Here is a 16,122-nt window from a genome sequence, read left to right on the forward strand (position 1 = left end):
TCCTCAAATTGTGGTTTGAAGACCTCAAGCTGCAGAGAATCCTTCACTGCTTCTCAGCCCTGGTGTTCAAATGGCCACCTGCCACTCACAGCCAGAGGCCCTGTTCTCCCACTGCAGGATATAGGTAACCCTTGGAATCCTAAGAACGCTTCCCAGTAGCAGTAGTGTGTTCTTGTGCTAGCATGGTGCTGAATGAGTCTGTTTGGGTCCATTTTCAAGGCTAAGGTGGCAAATCAGACACTTGGCACGCCTTAACTCATTTAGCCTCACAGCACATCTGTGTGGGATCATTATTCCCCCTCCCCCACTTAATACATGTGGGAGCTGAGGCCCAGAAAGAGTGAGATTTCCAAAGGCAAATCTTTTAGCTCAGTACTCAGCTCCCATTGGAAGAGCCCACAGGGACCTTTGAAAAAACCCCGCCTAAACCATGTGCGTAAGGGCGCAGGGGAGCCTATGGCAGGGCCAAAGATGAAACCCCAGTCTCTCCCATACTATGCCTTGACCATAAGACTATACTTCCTTCTTCTGCAGATCTGCTCCCTTCATTGGAAGAGCGACGAAGAGTCCAGGCCTGCACACTTCCCTTTGTTTTACTATTTCCACCCTCCTCATCCATCCTACGTAACGTCTCCTGGTTGGAGCCAAAGGAACCCCCACTGGAAACTGTGAGATTACCACACTCTCTCAAGCTTCCTGTGGAGCAGCATCATGATGGGACCGGCCAGCAGTTGGATGCCATCCACCCGTGCAGTGGAAAGCCAGGCAAGGGATATGAAAGGTCTGATTTAGACACCTGGGAGTAAATTGTTGGCTCAGTCCATGGAAGCTTAGCTGTGTGCCTTTCCCATTAGTGATAATGAAGGATGATATGCCTTTTAATAGCCATGCTCTGCACTGTCCATGTGCACTGCTCCTGGAGTGAGGCTTGGAAGACAACCATGCCAGGAGAGGTAGCACAAAGATCACCAGGTCAAAGGATCAGTTACTGAGGAAGTGGAGAATGGCAAATGGATTTAGGTGTGTTGCCAGCAACTCTTTGGCCCTCTCCAATGCTGCCCCATTCCCCCATTGCAAAACCCAGCTGTCTCTGCTCTCCTCAGAGCTTTCCACCCCAGCATTGCTTCTTGACTCTGGTTTGTTCAGCAGAGCCCTGCAGGATGATTTTGGGACAGGTGGGAATGTGCGTGATCCCTACAGTCTGCATGCTCCCAGGTACGCAGGGTGTGCCCCTGCTCTGACCCTTACTGCGTTTTCAGGCTGTGACTGCTGTCCTCAGGAATGTGTGTGTGCAAAGGAACCATGGTGCAAAGAAGGAATGGGAGGGTCTGCAAATACGGTGGGCTTTTGTCTTTTCTTTTCTGTACTGAATTCCTACAAGCCCAGAAGGACTGGTCTGTTTGCCTAGCAACAAGCTCTGAACAAAAATATGAAGTCCCCTCTCTCAGGCTTCCTCTCCATATATTGGTCTGGTTTTTCCCAAAGTAAATTGAAGAATGCACTGCCAGTTGGAGGAGGTATTTTGCCAAGGGATTCTGCAAACTAAAATGTGAAATTCAGAGTGTTTTTATTTTTCCAGGGTGGGGCACAGACTTGCATTTCTCTGCACTCAACAAATGGCATGAACTGATAAGAGACCTGATAGACATGTTTGTTATTCTGACTCATGGGCAGACAGCACATTTGCCCTAAACTTTATGAGACCTCAGAATACAGACTTAGAGCAAAGAATGTGCACTGCTAAATATGGCCCTAACTCTGCTGATTCTACACAGAGGGCCTGTCTTCACTGCAGAGTGAGCTTGGGCACTTGCTCAGATCTTGCCCTGAACCAGGCCATGGGCCTGCTTACACTCAGGCTGATTACCTTCCCCACCTGCTTTGCAGTATGGACCCAGGCTAAACCATTCAAGTGCTAATAGTCCTCCAGTGCCTTCCCACCATTGCTTCCTGGGTGCCCAGGACAGACAAGTTCTCCCACATTTCACTGGGCAGGAATCCTACAGCAGCTCAGTTTCCTGCGGCGCTAAGAATCATGGGTTGTCCCCCAGAAGTCCTAGCGACACGCAGGGGATTGCAGCACCGGGGAGCATGCAGTAACTCAGGTAGGGCTTTGCAATGTGACTACCCACAGCCAGGCACTCAGACCCAAGTGCTAATCACCTGGGTTAACTCTGCAATGACACTATACCCTAAAAGAGTGTGTTTCATTGCAGTACAGGTAACAGCCCCCTAAAATTATACTTCCTTTGCCCAAAATCTATAGCTTCCAGAAACCCAAGGGCTAAGAAATGTGGGGATGAATTGTTAAGGGATTCAGCTAGCTCCTCCCTGCCATATAACCCTTCGTCACTCACTCTCACTCCGCTCACCCAACCGTAGCTTTGCGCTTTTTATCATTTACAAAAAATAATGTGCAAAGGGTTAAAACAACAAATGACGAGGCAATTATTGGACATGGATCCCTTGACTAATTTTAAAATTTCCAAGCAGTGCACGGTATTTTGCACTTCTGTCAATTTTAGGGCTGAAATTCAGGTTGTGTGGGGAGAGAATAAATTATGAAGGATTATGTGCTGGTGAAAGCAGGCTGGCTCCCTTAGCTGTTCTTAAAGGAGCTGAGCACTTCTCGAAATCAGGCCATGTATTGTTGTTGTTTGTTTGCATTACAGTAGCATGCACGAGCGCCCATTAAAGATCAGAGCCCCACTGTGCTCGGCGCTGCGCAGTCTCCTGGAGAAAAGACAGCCCCCAGCAGCTCACAGCCTTGGCTAAGTCACGATGCAATAGGTGGCGGAATCAAACAATTGGGTGTGAGGGGTTGGAGAGGAAAAGATAAAAGTGAAGTGAGAAAGTTGTTGTACATTGAGCAGAGGTGTCAACACATCACATTTTGGCCCTTTCCTGGAGAACTCCCAGGGATTTTTGTTTAAATCTAGACAAACAGCAATGAAGGAAATTTGCCTGGTCCAGGTGAAATTGGACATATGGAATCCATAGGAATTGTGGGTGCTGGCTCAGATGTAAGCCCTTAGACCAGACCTATGTTGAGGGAAGGAGACTGTAAAAGTGAGAAGCCTAATTGGAAACAGTTACCGGGGACTTCACATGTGCACAAAGCTGGACAGAACCGGGTTTAAGAATTGGACTTCTGGGATTTGACCAAGGGGCTTGGGAGGCAGGTATAGTGGATGAAATCCTATCCAGTTTGGATTTCACTAGGGCTAGTAACTGTGTAGTAAATGCCAGTAAGGGTGTCCTGTAAATTCAGCATTGGGAAAGATGTGATACACATGCTGTGTAGGAGGTTAATCTGTAGTGACCAAGTTGTCCTGTCTTTTGCTGGATTCAGAATCATAACATGTTGGGGTAACTTTCCAGCAAAGGAAGTGTGGGGATTTGTAGAAACTGTTGTGAAATATAGGAGGGTGACTCGGCACATGGTGGGTGAAAACTCTTACTCCGGTTTCTGTTCACCCATGTTTCAAAACTCTTTTCATATCCGATACAGAGACCAGGGCTGAGAGATCAGCAACAGCCATGTCCCAAACAACAGGGACTTGAAAAGGTAGTGGCATGGTACAGCAAAATTTAAGTTCTTCAGAGAGCAGCACTTGCACCCTATGGAATGAATTTTTAGCAGTGTTTAAATCTACTTACCATTTTCAGTGTCTGTCTAGGAGGAAATCTATGATCAGAACTGATCATGCATTTTAATGGTGGCTCTTGAAATTAAAGAAACCCAAGTGAGGGTTGGCTACATGGTTACAGAAATTATGGGAATATGCTACCCAGGGCACTGCAGATGTGGAGAGAAACCTGACAATGGTATATTTTGATCCAGATGTTCCTGATGGGAGGACACAACTGTCCTAAAGGAGGAGGAATAGATCGTGCAGGGGAAGAAATGTGCTAAGAATAGGAGAGCACTCACCTGATGCCCAAGGTTTGCAGAAGAGCAAATATTTCTTTCCAGCTCTTGGAACAGTGGCGGGGAGCGTGATCTGCAGTTAAAAGTGACCTATAAAGGATCGGTTTAAATTGGCCTTATGCTCCTTTTTACTTTGTTTTATGATGCATAAAGTAGTCCTGGAATAATAATATTTATATTTAACAAAGGCTTCCTTTATGCAAAATGTAACTTAGTCCTTGACATTAACAAAACAAACAAAACCACAGTGTTTTAAACAGCCTGCTCAAAAATCCCTTCCCCACTTTATTGCTTAACTTTCCTATTCTTGGCTGTCGTGATGCCATCATTTGACCAGTTCTCCTTCCTCACAGAGTCTTGCATCCTAGCCAGGAGCCGAATTTCTAATGTAAAAAAACAAGTAGGGGGAAAGCATGGTATTTTTTAAATAATTCCTTTCTGGGCTTTTTTTATGCATCACGAAGAAGCAAAAACTGGGCATGAGCCCAATCTTATTTTCCTTTGCAGGTCACCTTTGAAACTGTATAAATGGAGAATCTTGATATTAAAACAGAGTCTGACTGGAAACCTAATGGGCAGTTGCAGCCACCTTGGAATGTAATGTCTCAGATTCTCCTTGTTGCGATTATTGGTGTAACTAAGCAAGCCTAGAATGTGAATGTACAGGAATGTAGAAAGGGCAGCTGGTAATGGGGGCAAGCATCAGCTAGTTGTTCTGGACACATTGGATAAATGAGGGAGGCTCTTATTTAAAAGTGCCGGCCGTTTGGCGGTTATGAAAATAATAGCCACAATGAGGGAGATCTTACCTACAAACAAACCTTGTGAAGGCTGAGTGAAGATTACTGCCGTACAATGCTCCCCTTCCAGCCTGGTGCAAGACCGCGCAATTCCCACGGCACTTCTTGGTAGTGAAGGCACTTGGCACTTGCTGAGTTGAAGGTACTCGGTATTTTGCAAGTTCAGACTCTAACTGTGTTACAGCACAGTGGTGCTGTCTCCGATGACACCCCCTTGGCTGTGTGTTCATCAAAGGACATGGCAAAAGTACATCTTGTGCTGCATTATCGCTTACTGATCCAATGCTATGATACTTAACATGAGTTGGTGGCTCTTTAATTGTCTTGCCGAGCTACGGGACACCCCTGTGAACACTGGGATAAGTGGCAGCTCTATGTTAATATTCGAATCCCCTCATGATGATAGGTCGCTGTCATCAGATACGTAGTCCTACATCTTTTTGGAAGCTAAGGCAATGATTGGTGTTGGAGAAATTCTCCCACTGTGGGGTTTTTATTACTGCTGGTGCTGCGGCTGCTGATGTAGTCCAGCCATCATGGTAAATAAAGCAACTAAAGGAAAGCCTATAAGAAGAAAGGAATTTGGAATCACGGACAAAAAATGTGTTGGGGAGGTGAGTATATAATTCTACATGCAAGGTTTTTGCTTTGGCCATCTGCATCAGTGCATCAGCAGGATAGCTTAGGTTAGATCTCTAAACTGGAGCCCAGAATCTGAACTCTCAGGGACTTGTGGGTTCAAAACTATGGACTCAAACCCAGCTTCAGATTTCGTTATCAGAGCATGGGAAGCAGATTCTGTGTGGATTTACATCCCATGCATCTCATTTATGGGGTATGAATCAGCACAGATGCCTGTGATGAAACACACTGGAATGACAAACCTGAATCCCTCTGAACATTCGAGGCAGTGGGGAGAGGTTTAAAATCTGGATCCTAACTGAGATCATGATTTTGCAACTTAAATCTGCATTTAACATCTATGCTGGTGCCTGTATACGTCCATGTGGATGGCTATATGTAAGGAATAGAGATACTGAACTACTTTTTGTACTTTGTTGACCTACCCACAATCCTCCCCCGGCTCCTGCAACAACACAAATGCAGCTTCCACCCTTCACAGCCTCCTGTGTGATCTTTAGCTTCTCTAATTCAAAGAGAAATTTAATTCTCTTGCCTCTCAAAAATCCAATCAGTGCTCTTAAAGTATTGCCTTTATTAGCAGTGAAATAATCTATCTGTATCTGTGATTTAGTTAGGAAAAAACAGAGTGGGATCTGTGTGTGTGTGTCAGTTTGCAAGTCTGTGTCTCAGTCAGCTGAAAACCTGCTGAAACAGCACTTTGCCAAACCTCTCTTCAAGCACAGGACAGTTTCATAAGGTTGAGCAACTGGTTTGGAAGAAAAGTAAAACCAAATCCACACATGTTCCAGTCTGGACTAGATGAGCAGTGCATCTGATTTCCAACAAGTACCTAACACCAGTTTGGGAGCCCTGCCATATGTATAAATAAGGTTGATTTAATTCTCTCTTTTCTTTACCATCAAGAATTCTGTGGTCGTCTTTTCAGTGAAAATTCCGGAAGGAAGAATGACCACAATGGAGCCTCACACCCCTGGATGGGGAGCAGTGGTTGGTTTGGGACATTTTTAGCTCCTGGTTGTCAAACTGAATCCAAAGCAGGTCAATAAAGATTTAAAGTGGATCTTGAATAATGGCTGTTCAATAGGAAATGGATTATTGGTCTCAGCTCACTTCCTAGAGGTCCCTCCTGCACTAACTGACACCAAGGCCTGGTCTAAACTTAAAAATGAGCTTGAACTAGCTATGTCGCACAGGGCTGTGAAAATGTCATGCCCTGAGTGCTGTAGTTAGGCCGACCTGCTGCTGTGTAGATGCAGCTAGTTCGACAGATGAATCCTTCCGTTGACCTAGCTACCACCTCTCGGAGAGATGGATTAATGACATAGGCAGAAGGGGGGTTTCTGTCAATGTAGGAAGGGTCTAGGCTACGGCGTGACAGCTGCAGTGCCACCATAGCGTAGACATGGCCTCACTTGTACCCTTGTTAGCAGTCTCGGTGAAGAAACCAGAATTTGAATTTGGAGACTAAATTATTTCCTCCCCGCCCTAGCAGTACTAGGGCACGTTGGCAACCCACAGGGAAGCTTTCACTAGCACAAGGTCTGCAGCACTTTTCATGATCATTGTTTGCATTACAGCTGTGCCTACAGGCCCAACTAATCTGAGGGCCCCATTGTGCTCAGCCCTGCACGGGCACACACTAAGAGACAATTGCTGCCCTGAACAGCTTGCAGTCTAACTAGACTAGGCAGGCAAAGGAACCGTTGCCAGCCTCATTTTAAAGGAGGAACTGAAGTAACTTGCTCAAGAGTAAACAGGAAATCTACATCATAGCTGGAAATTGAACCCACATCTACTCCATTGTAGGGTTTGTATGCTCTACCACTGATGTCGGGATAACCTATGTCATTCAGGGGTGCGAATAAAGCCGCTCCCCTGAGCGGCATAAATTACACCGACCTAAGCACCAGTGGGGACAGGGCTATGTCGGCGGGAGAGCTTCTCCCACAGACATAGCTACTGCCTCTCACAGAGGCGGCTTTGCTATCAGTGCAGCCGGGCTGCTTTAGAGATTCTAGGGTAGACTAGCCCCAATCTCGTGCCTTAGTCACAAGACCATCCTTCCTCTCCCTAGTTGCCTTCTGAATTAAAATTCACACCATTAAAAAAAAAATCTCATAAGATCACTAATGCTAGGAGTGTTCTTCAAATGAGTTGAGCTGGGCGATTGATTTTGGTGACTATTTTATGTGCCGAAAAATGCATTTTCGGTTGAATGAAACTATCTGAGAAGTCAAATTGAATTTGGCAAATGGTTTCAGCCAAATAAAAGGAGGAAGGGAAATTAGAGAGTCAAAATGGTCCAATTTGAATATTTTCACAACTAAGTATTTTGATTTTTTTCATTTCAAAGTGATGTTTCATTTAGAAATTTCGCTAGGTTTTTTAAAAAAAAATAGCTGAAAACATGTAATAAAATAAAAAGCCAAAAAAATTAGTTTTGGAGTGAATAAAATGTTTTGTTTGATCCCCAAATTTTATATATCTAGGTTGACAGAAGAATCCTCTTTTGTTGCTCAGGGGAGTGGTTTTATATTTTATAATTTTATATTTTGGTGGGTTTTTTTTTCATTCTGGCAAAAATATATAAATTCAGTTTCAGTTTGACCCCAAACCAATTTTTTGTTCTGTATTTTTTCAATTCAACCCCCAAACCAAAAACTCAATTATTCACTCAGCTCTAAGTGAGAGGTCTCTTGCTACACACAGGAGCAGAAGCACTTGTTTTGTGATGGACAACAGCACGCATATCATTGCCTAAGTGATGTGACATACTACGTAGTAAACAGATTTTTTAAAAAAATAAATATTTAGGTACTTACACTTTAGGTGTACCCCTTCTCATCATAGTATCTGAGCATCTCACAATCACTAATGGATCTTAGCCTCACATCACCTCTGTGAGGTAGGGAAGTACTATCCATCCCCATTGAACACATGGGGAAACTGAGGCACAGGGTAGCTTCAGTAACTCATGCACTGTCATGCAGGGAGTATGTGGCTGAAGTAGGAATTGACTCCAGGGCTCCTGAGTTCAATGCCTTATCCCTAGGCCACCTTCCCTACCACAACTCAGCCTTCCTAGCTACATAAAATAGGGATTAAACTCACATTGTAAAAGATCTGCTACTGATTTTCTCTGATCGTGCCAGAGAGAGTGGAGAATTTTTCTGGCTGAGTTTTGCCTTCAGTACAGAGATCATCTTCTGCTTTACACTAACTGTTTTCATTCTCTCGTGCCCCCATATGTCCTTCATAACACACTTATCTCCGAATACTTCACAGTAAGTTCCTTCCTCCTCTTGCTAGTGGTTTGTTTGCTTCAAGAGTGCAAATGAAATAAATCCTAAATTTATTAAGAGATCTGACTCAATCTGCTGGCTGTAAAATATTATTTCCCTTCCGAGCCACGTGTGATAGGTCACTCCTTTCTTTGTTCATCTGTTGCTATGACCATTTGATGGCTGACTGTAAGGAGGTCTGAATTTATTTTCTCTTTTTCTTCAGACACCCACGTGTGTATATGTGTATATATATATGTATATATTCAGGGTCCTGATTGTCCTAGCTGTACCATGTCGCTCTAGCAGAGAAAACTGTCAGTGCCGCCCTTGTTAAAAGAAATGCATTGTACACCAAAGACCTAATCCAAAGCCTGTTGAAGTCAGTGGGGAAGCTCATGTTGGCTTTAATGGGCTCAGGCCTCAGAACAGAACTGCTCTGTTGCACAGAAGTATGGACGGCTCTATACACAACCCCAGTACGAGGCTCACGGGCCGCAAGATAATCAGGGGTGAAGTGAGGCTGAAACCTTGCATGACGTGCTCCTCCCTCCAGTGTGTGTACGGATGAGGCACGTGGAGAGCAACATATGCCGTGAAGATCAGAATTTGCCAGAGGCAGCTTGCGTGTGCTCTAAGGTGTGTGCGTGTGTGTGCGCTGTAATGGCCTCAGGACACGCATGGCAGATTGCAGACCACAGTCAAAGAGACTGACCTCCACTGAATCTTTCCAGCAGGTTCTGCGCTCAGCCCAGTGCCTGCCGGGAGAGGACAGGGGAAGTTTAGTCTGTGCTGTGCAAATACTCTGACAGTCCAGACATGGCCAGTGACGCTCCTAGTTTGTCTAACTCGGTATCGAGTCCCAGTGCCTTCATTTAACGAGCTCCCGGACTAAGGGTACAACACGCACAATGGTGGATATAGCCTTCAAATTCAGTGGGTGCACTCTGCCACAACCACCTCCTCCTCACCTGGCTGAGGGGGCCCCACCACCCGCAGACGTACCCTCTGCCTTGGCCCCGCAGTCCTAATCCTGGTGCGGAGGAGAGTGTGGGGTCAGAGAGAACTTGCCCCACACTCACCCCATGGAGGTGGCTCCTGTCCCATGGGGCTGGGCCCAGCTCCCTGCTCCAGGCACCGTGACCTGGCATACAAGGCTGCGGCACAGTTCAGGTGTGGCCCAGCTCCCCTCCATCATGACAGAAGCCTGGCTGGACCAAACAGGCGCTACTACCCTGCGTGCCAGGTCACAGCTCCCAGGGTGGGGAGCTGGGCCCAGCCCATGGGACGGGAGCTGCCTTGCTAAAGCCAGTCCTACATGCACACCTCTGTAACTGTGCTAAGAGAGGACCACAACGGGGGGCAAAATGATTGGCAACAAGTAGACATGCCAGGAGGGAAGGCTATAATGAGGCCCAGCAGTACCATTCCCTACACTGGATGCTTTTGTCCTGGCAGCTGTAGGTGAATTGGGGCTCTCCGGAGACACACACGATATCATCTCCTCCTCTTGCTATGCCATGAATGCGACACGCCGTGGGCTGAAATTGGGGCCACCAGACTCCATCTCTGAGCCAGGCCCTTGTGATGTGTGGAGCACTGGACGTGTGTGTGGAGTCCAGTGGGAATCCGGAAGGGAGCTGGGCCCTTGTCCAAGTTGACTGAATTTGTGTCGAGTGACTCAGCAAAAAAGGAACAGCCCTTTGGTCAGCATGCTTATTGCTCTGCATTATGGAGACATTTTCTCCCAGTGCTTGCATAATGCAGGGCAACGGGACCCACAGACAGTCTCTCTCTTTCTCATTGTCAGCCATTTTGTCTTTGATTTCCTTTTTCTTTGCCCCTTATCTCCTGGGAAAGGGCAGTGCACCTCTAGCCTTTCACTCACTAAAACCCCTTGGTCACAATGTAGTCAATGTACAGCACGTCAGCTGACAAGAAGGAAACACATCCTGATGTTATTTTTGAACCAGGATGTTTGCTTATAGGAGACTAGGAAGAAGAGTTTCCTTACTTCTCGCTTGGGTTGATAGCCACCTTCCTAATAACTCGACATTCTGGTCACACCTATTGTCTCGGTTTGAGCCTGTCTTGCTGCAAGGGAGATTTGAACAAAAGAGTCTCTTTCCTTATGCATCTCCCTCCGCAGCTTATATACATCCTTCTCTCATATTTGCATATATTCCTTCCCAGAATAGCCACCCCACGCACATGTTTTATACTTGCAAAACATTTTTTCAGCATCGACACATCTTTCTCCCTCTCACTCAGACACGCACAAATCCTTCTCATCCACGTGCCTCCAACCGACCCCCCGCAGAGACAAATGACTGCATTTAATGCTTTATGTTTTCACGCACTAAACATTCAGACCTGATTTACTGAAATTTAAGAGCAGCCAGCAGACTGATCCAGATTAATTATCAGTGCCTGGGGGAGTAGGGGGGGGGAATCAAATCAGTGAGAATTCAGCTTCAGTTATTCCATGCTTGGCTTAATGCCGTAGGAGCAAAATAAAGCAAAACCAACCTTCTCCTCTACACAGAGACCTATCAGTCACTCTGTTTCACAATTAAATAAAGACTTAGTAGAGAACATTAACAATACAGTGGTACTTCATTTCTATCTGTCACACCATTATTGGGCAAACAGAGCTCATATTTAAAGTAATGGAAGCAAAGTGCCCCACGGAGCAGTTTAGTCCTCCAGGGTGTAAGACAGACTCGCATGCATTGTAACATCCTTAATTTCTAAAATTCTCCCAGAGACATGAGGACGCTAAAAGGAGGCGGTCTGTCTCTTTAAGGGAAGGGTATCTTGCAGCTTGTATCTATCGAGTATGTATGGAGGGTGGCATATAGAGTTCCAAGATATAAATAATGGAAAAGCCATGAAGAGGGTTTTTTCCCCTCCCTACCTCCCATCTCTGGCTTATAACAAATGTTAATTTAATCAATTGGCAGTAAATCTGGCTGGCTGCTGACTCATGCCAGACGGAGCCCCTATGGGACTGTAACAGAAGCTTTGCTATCTCATTTAGAAATGAACAATGCGGGAGCCAGTTTCATTGCTCTTCACCTTCTCCTTTTGTGGGATTTCTTTTTTCTTTTCGTTGGTACAGTCATGAGACAATCGCCAAGCCTGTCCAGCGCTGAAGGCAGAAGCACCCTCCCATCAGGGCAAATGGAATTCAGTGTGCTCTCTACACTACGTGGCGCTTCCTGGCTCCAAATAATTTCCAGATAGTAATAGTAAAACACCGATAAGGATAAAGTAAAGAATAATAGACAATGTTGTTGGAACATTGTAAACAATATTTTTAATCACAACAAATATTCAAAAAATACCAGACTGTCTGGTTCTAGGTCCTAGGATGGATTTCTTTACTCATGTGAGTAGCTGCATTGACATCAAGAGGATTACTGACCTTGGTAAAGTTATGCACGTGTGTTTACAAGAATGGGGCTCTGGTCAGGGTCCCAGAGCTAATCTTAACTCTGCCCCCGAGTCTGACTTTTCCTCTCCTTGCTGGTGGGAGAACCCTCCAGTTGCTGCACAGAAGAAATATAAGACTTCCCTGTTGTGTGTATAAATTTCAGTAAGTTGGTCTTTCTTCTTCTAGTTACAAATTATTCACAAACAGACGGATTTTTACTCATTTTTTTTCTGTTCAGAAGTTGTTTTGGCTAACCCTTTAGGTGGACAAAAACAGACTACTGATTTTGGAGACCTCCAGTTTTGCATGGCCATATTTAGGAACCTTAAATGAGCCTGATTTTCAGAAAGTGCTGATTATTTCTCACCCATCCCTTGAAAATCAGACCCCCTTAAAGTGTCTCAGGTTGGGCACCCAGAAACTGAGGCTTCCAAAATCACTAGGTCCTTTTGGAAACATCCATACAGAATTTCTGCCAGGGGCTGTTCACAAACTCTTTACTTCAGCTGGCTGTCCGTTGTTGGCTATTCATGGTGTGCTACAGGCTACCTAAGTACCATGGGTTTGTTTCTGCTCCTTGATTGGTTGAGGAAATCATTTCTAAACAGGGAAAGAGAAATGGACAGACATTTCCAGCCCAAGTCTTGGCACAGACATAGGCTGCATGGGTGTTCACAGAGCTTCTGTTTTCTGTGCCAAATCAGGTGAATGACAAAAACCAAAACAAAACCCGACAACATTTGTACGAACACTGGCAGAAAACAAATATACAGGGGTCCCAAGTACTGTCAAGGGAATTCACAGGGCCTCGTGAATCCATTTTTGCAGTGTTTGCCCTGCTCCGATAATAGTCAGACCCTAGTGTGAGAGCATGGCCATACGAATGCCATTAGTGCTGGATGAAAATTTTACATGGAAATGTTTTTCTGACAATTTGGGGGGGTGGGATTTCAACGAAATGGGAATCTTTGCTGAAAATGTCCATTTGTTTAAAAAACGTCAATGTCCCCAAATTAGATGAAAAATTCGACAAAATATTTTTGTTTTCATCAAAAAATGTCATGGGGGAAAAAGATTCCTTCCTGACAGCTCTAAATGTAATGTTTGGATCAGCTGCTCTACAGACAAAACCTGTTCGTAGGATCCAAAAATCTTTTACATAGTGGTTTAAAAAAAAATTTCTCCAGGGGACTTTTTTGTTGAGATAAGCGCAGTATGTTTAATATCTGTTCCATCCTCTGTCAGGAGACTAAATCCTGCCTTGTCAGGAATAGACTCAATTATCTAATAAGTCTTTCCCATCTCTAGCTGTTAAGATCTTATGATCCCATCATTTTGACAAAGTGCCCTCTTGCTCCGCTCTCCAACCCCTAGAATATCGTGCCCAGTTATCCCCGCTCGAGAATTTTATGTGTAAGGCTGTCTCTCTAGAGCCACAGAGCCCAGCGGTGCTGGAGTCAAAGTGGATTGGTGGGATTTAAAGTGATTCCGTATTGGGATGTGTCTCGTCCCTCGCTCCTTGGCATGTGATGAGGAATTGGTTGGTTTTAAATCTGATTCCTTAGGGCTAGAATGTGCCCTTATCCTACCTGGCCAAGCAGAGCAGTAAGGTGGAGTCAAACTCCTCCCACTTGTTTGGCTTACCTACAACTTGGAAGTTGCAGGCCCTGGTCTCCAAATATTTCCCACTGTAAGCAAGTGGGTGGAGCCTTAGCTCCACTCCCTGCTTATTGGCTAGAGTAGCTGCCCAGGTGCAAGGAGTGGGGGAGTGAGAGAGTGGCAACTCTCAGAGAGCTGCAGTAACTTACTTCTCCACTCCAGAGATGAGAAGAAAGCAGAGGAACGGCTGTGTCTCTGAGTCGTCGTTCCTTCCCGGGGCTGTTCATGTGATGGCACATCTGTGCATTGCGCTGTAGGTAGTGCTGAGTCTGCAGCTTCAGTCTGGCCTGTAACGAATAGGGGAAGAACAATGAATGGAAGCAGAGTTGTCTAGCAGTTAGAGCAGGAGACTGAAAGTCAGGAGACTTATTCCCAGTTCTATCATTCACAGCGTGACCTTGGCAAGTCAGTTCAACTCAAATTCCCAATACTTAAATAATAAGAGTTGCTGTGCCAGAGGACTGCAGAGGTTGCATTGAGTCGGTTTGCAAAGCATGTTTTGCTCCTGAGATAAAGGATGCTATAGAAGTGGGAAGGTGTTATTGTTAAAAATGTTTGCATGCAAGCCCTGGCCTGGAGTCAATAGACGGGGGAGTGAATGGTCCCTTTGTGACATGCCCTGGGTAACAGTGTCTTCAGACTGATTGGATTTTTGTGTCTTTCAGTTCATCGTTTGTACAGCTGAACAGATTCACGGCATAGCCACATCGGCCTTCACCCCTGCCTGCTCTCATGCACACATGTCCTGTCTTTGTGGTCATCTCCCAAGTCAATCAGACCACGTGACATTGTGCTGCTACATACTGCAAGTGAAATGACACCAAAGTGATAGATGCACTGGGGAGATATCTGATCTCAGCAGCTCCGTTTTACAAAAGCAATCTCAGCGGCTTCACTCTGCCAAACATGGAGTGATGGAACTCTTGGCATGTGGAGATTCATTTTTCACCCTTCAAGTCTTTTTCTTCTCCTGGCTTCAGTATCTGAGCCAAAGGTTTACCAGCCTCCACCTGATCTTTCATGTCTGCTGAGTTGCTACCTGCTTCTCCATGAGGAAGATCAGGATCTAAAAGACCATGTGATTTTAAAATGTACAGTAGAAAACGATCACATCAGAACACCTAATGTATACAAAAATAAGGTCCTGATCCAAAAACTCATTGAAGCTAATGGGTGGCTTGGCTTTTTTGGGCTTTAGATTAAGCCCCAGATCCCTGGGGTGTACTTGCTGCTACAGTTTTGGCTATGCGCTATGGAAGAGGTGAAATCTTCAGCCTTCCTTCCAATGCTTCCATGCTACCCTTATGCCTAAAACTTACCTCTACCCCAGTGAAACAGGTGTCCACCCTCTGCCCTTGCAAATCCAGCCTCAAAACTTCTCTCTTCTGCAAAACCCACCGTCAGCAAACACTGCCTTTCACCACTACAGAAATATGTAAAGAAGATGCTGCAAGGCAGATCCTTCCTCTGGGTCCCTAATGTGATTAGTTTTGTCTGCATGTATTTTGGTTGTCAGCTCCTTGGAACATGGTCTGTATCTTCCTTGTTCTCATGCCACATCCAGTGCACAGAAAGCAGTTAATTAGCAATAAATAATACCAACAATTACCGTTATTTGAAAATCACTGTACCTGGGGATACAAAAGGTAGTAGGTGGCTGATTAGCAATGCACTGAAGCGCGTGCCTAATGTTAAGCATGTGCTTAAGTCACAATGACTTTTAAATTAAGCATGTGCTTAAACGCTTTGCTGAATCAGGGCCTTATTGCTTAATTTTGGATCACATGACCAGAGACAGATGGATCACCAGCTGCAGGATCTGGAAGGAACTGTCCCCAGAAAGCATGTCAGTGGGGTCCTCTGGGTTTTTCCTTCTTCCTCCATAACAATGAGTAGGAATCATTCAATAGAGTCAGGTGAATGTATCCCACACAGTCAGTTTGAGGTGTAAGTGAGCTGGCAAATCTGACAGGGAAAGGTATAAGAAGAGCCCAGTTTGGAGCAGTGAGTAAAGATCACATGGTCTGTGCAGCAAAACAAGATAGAAACTACATATCCTCTTATGGTTACCCTGAGGAGCTTCCACTGATCACATAGCTACCATTGTTTCCCAGTGGGAAAATACCATCCGCTCTAAAGCAGAGAGGTGGTACTTAGGGAACAGGTGCGACAAGCCCATGCTAGACAAGTTGCACAGGAGGTAAACTTGGAGGATAATACTAGATTCGCCACTCATGAGTTCACACCCCAGCAAACAGGTCTCAGCAGCTCACTGCTCTGTAAATTGAGGACTGTGCATTTTATTTCAAAAAGGCCTTTTGGAGGAGCCTTAAAAAATGAATGGCCTCTCTGCTCTTTATGGATATCAGA

Source organism: Mauremys mutica, chromosome 10, assembly GCF_020497125.1.
Source record: "Mauremys mutica isolate MM-2020 ecotype Southern chromosome 10, ASM2049712v1, whole genome shotgun sequence".
NCBI classification, from domain to species: Eukaryota; Metazoa; Chordata; order Testudines; family Geoemydidae; genus Mauremys; species Mauremys mutica.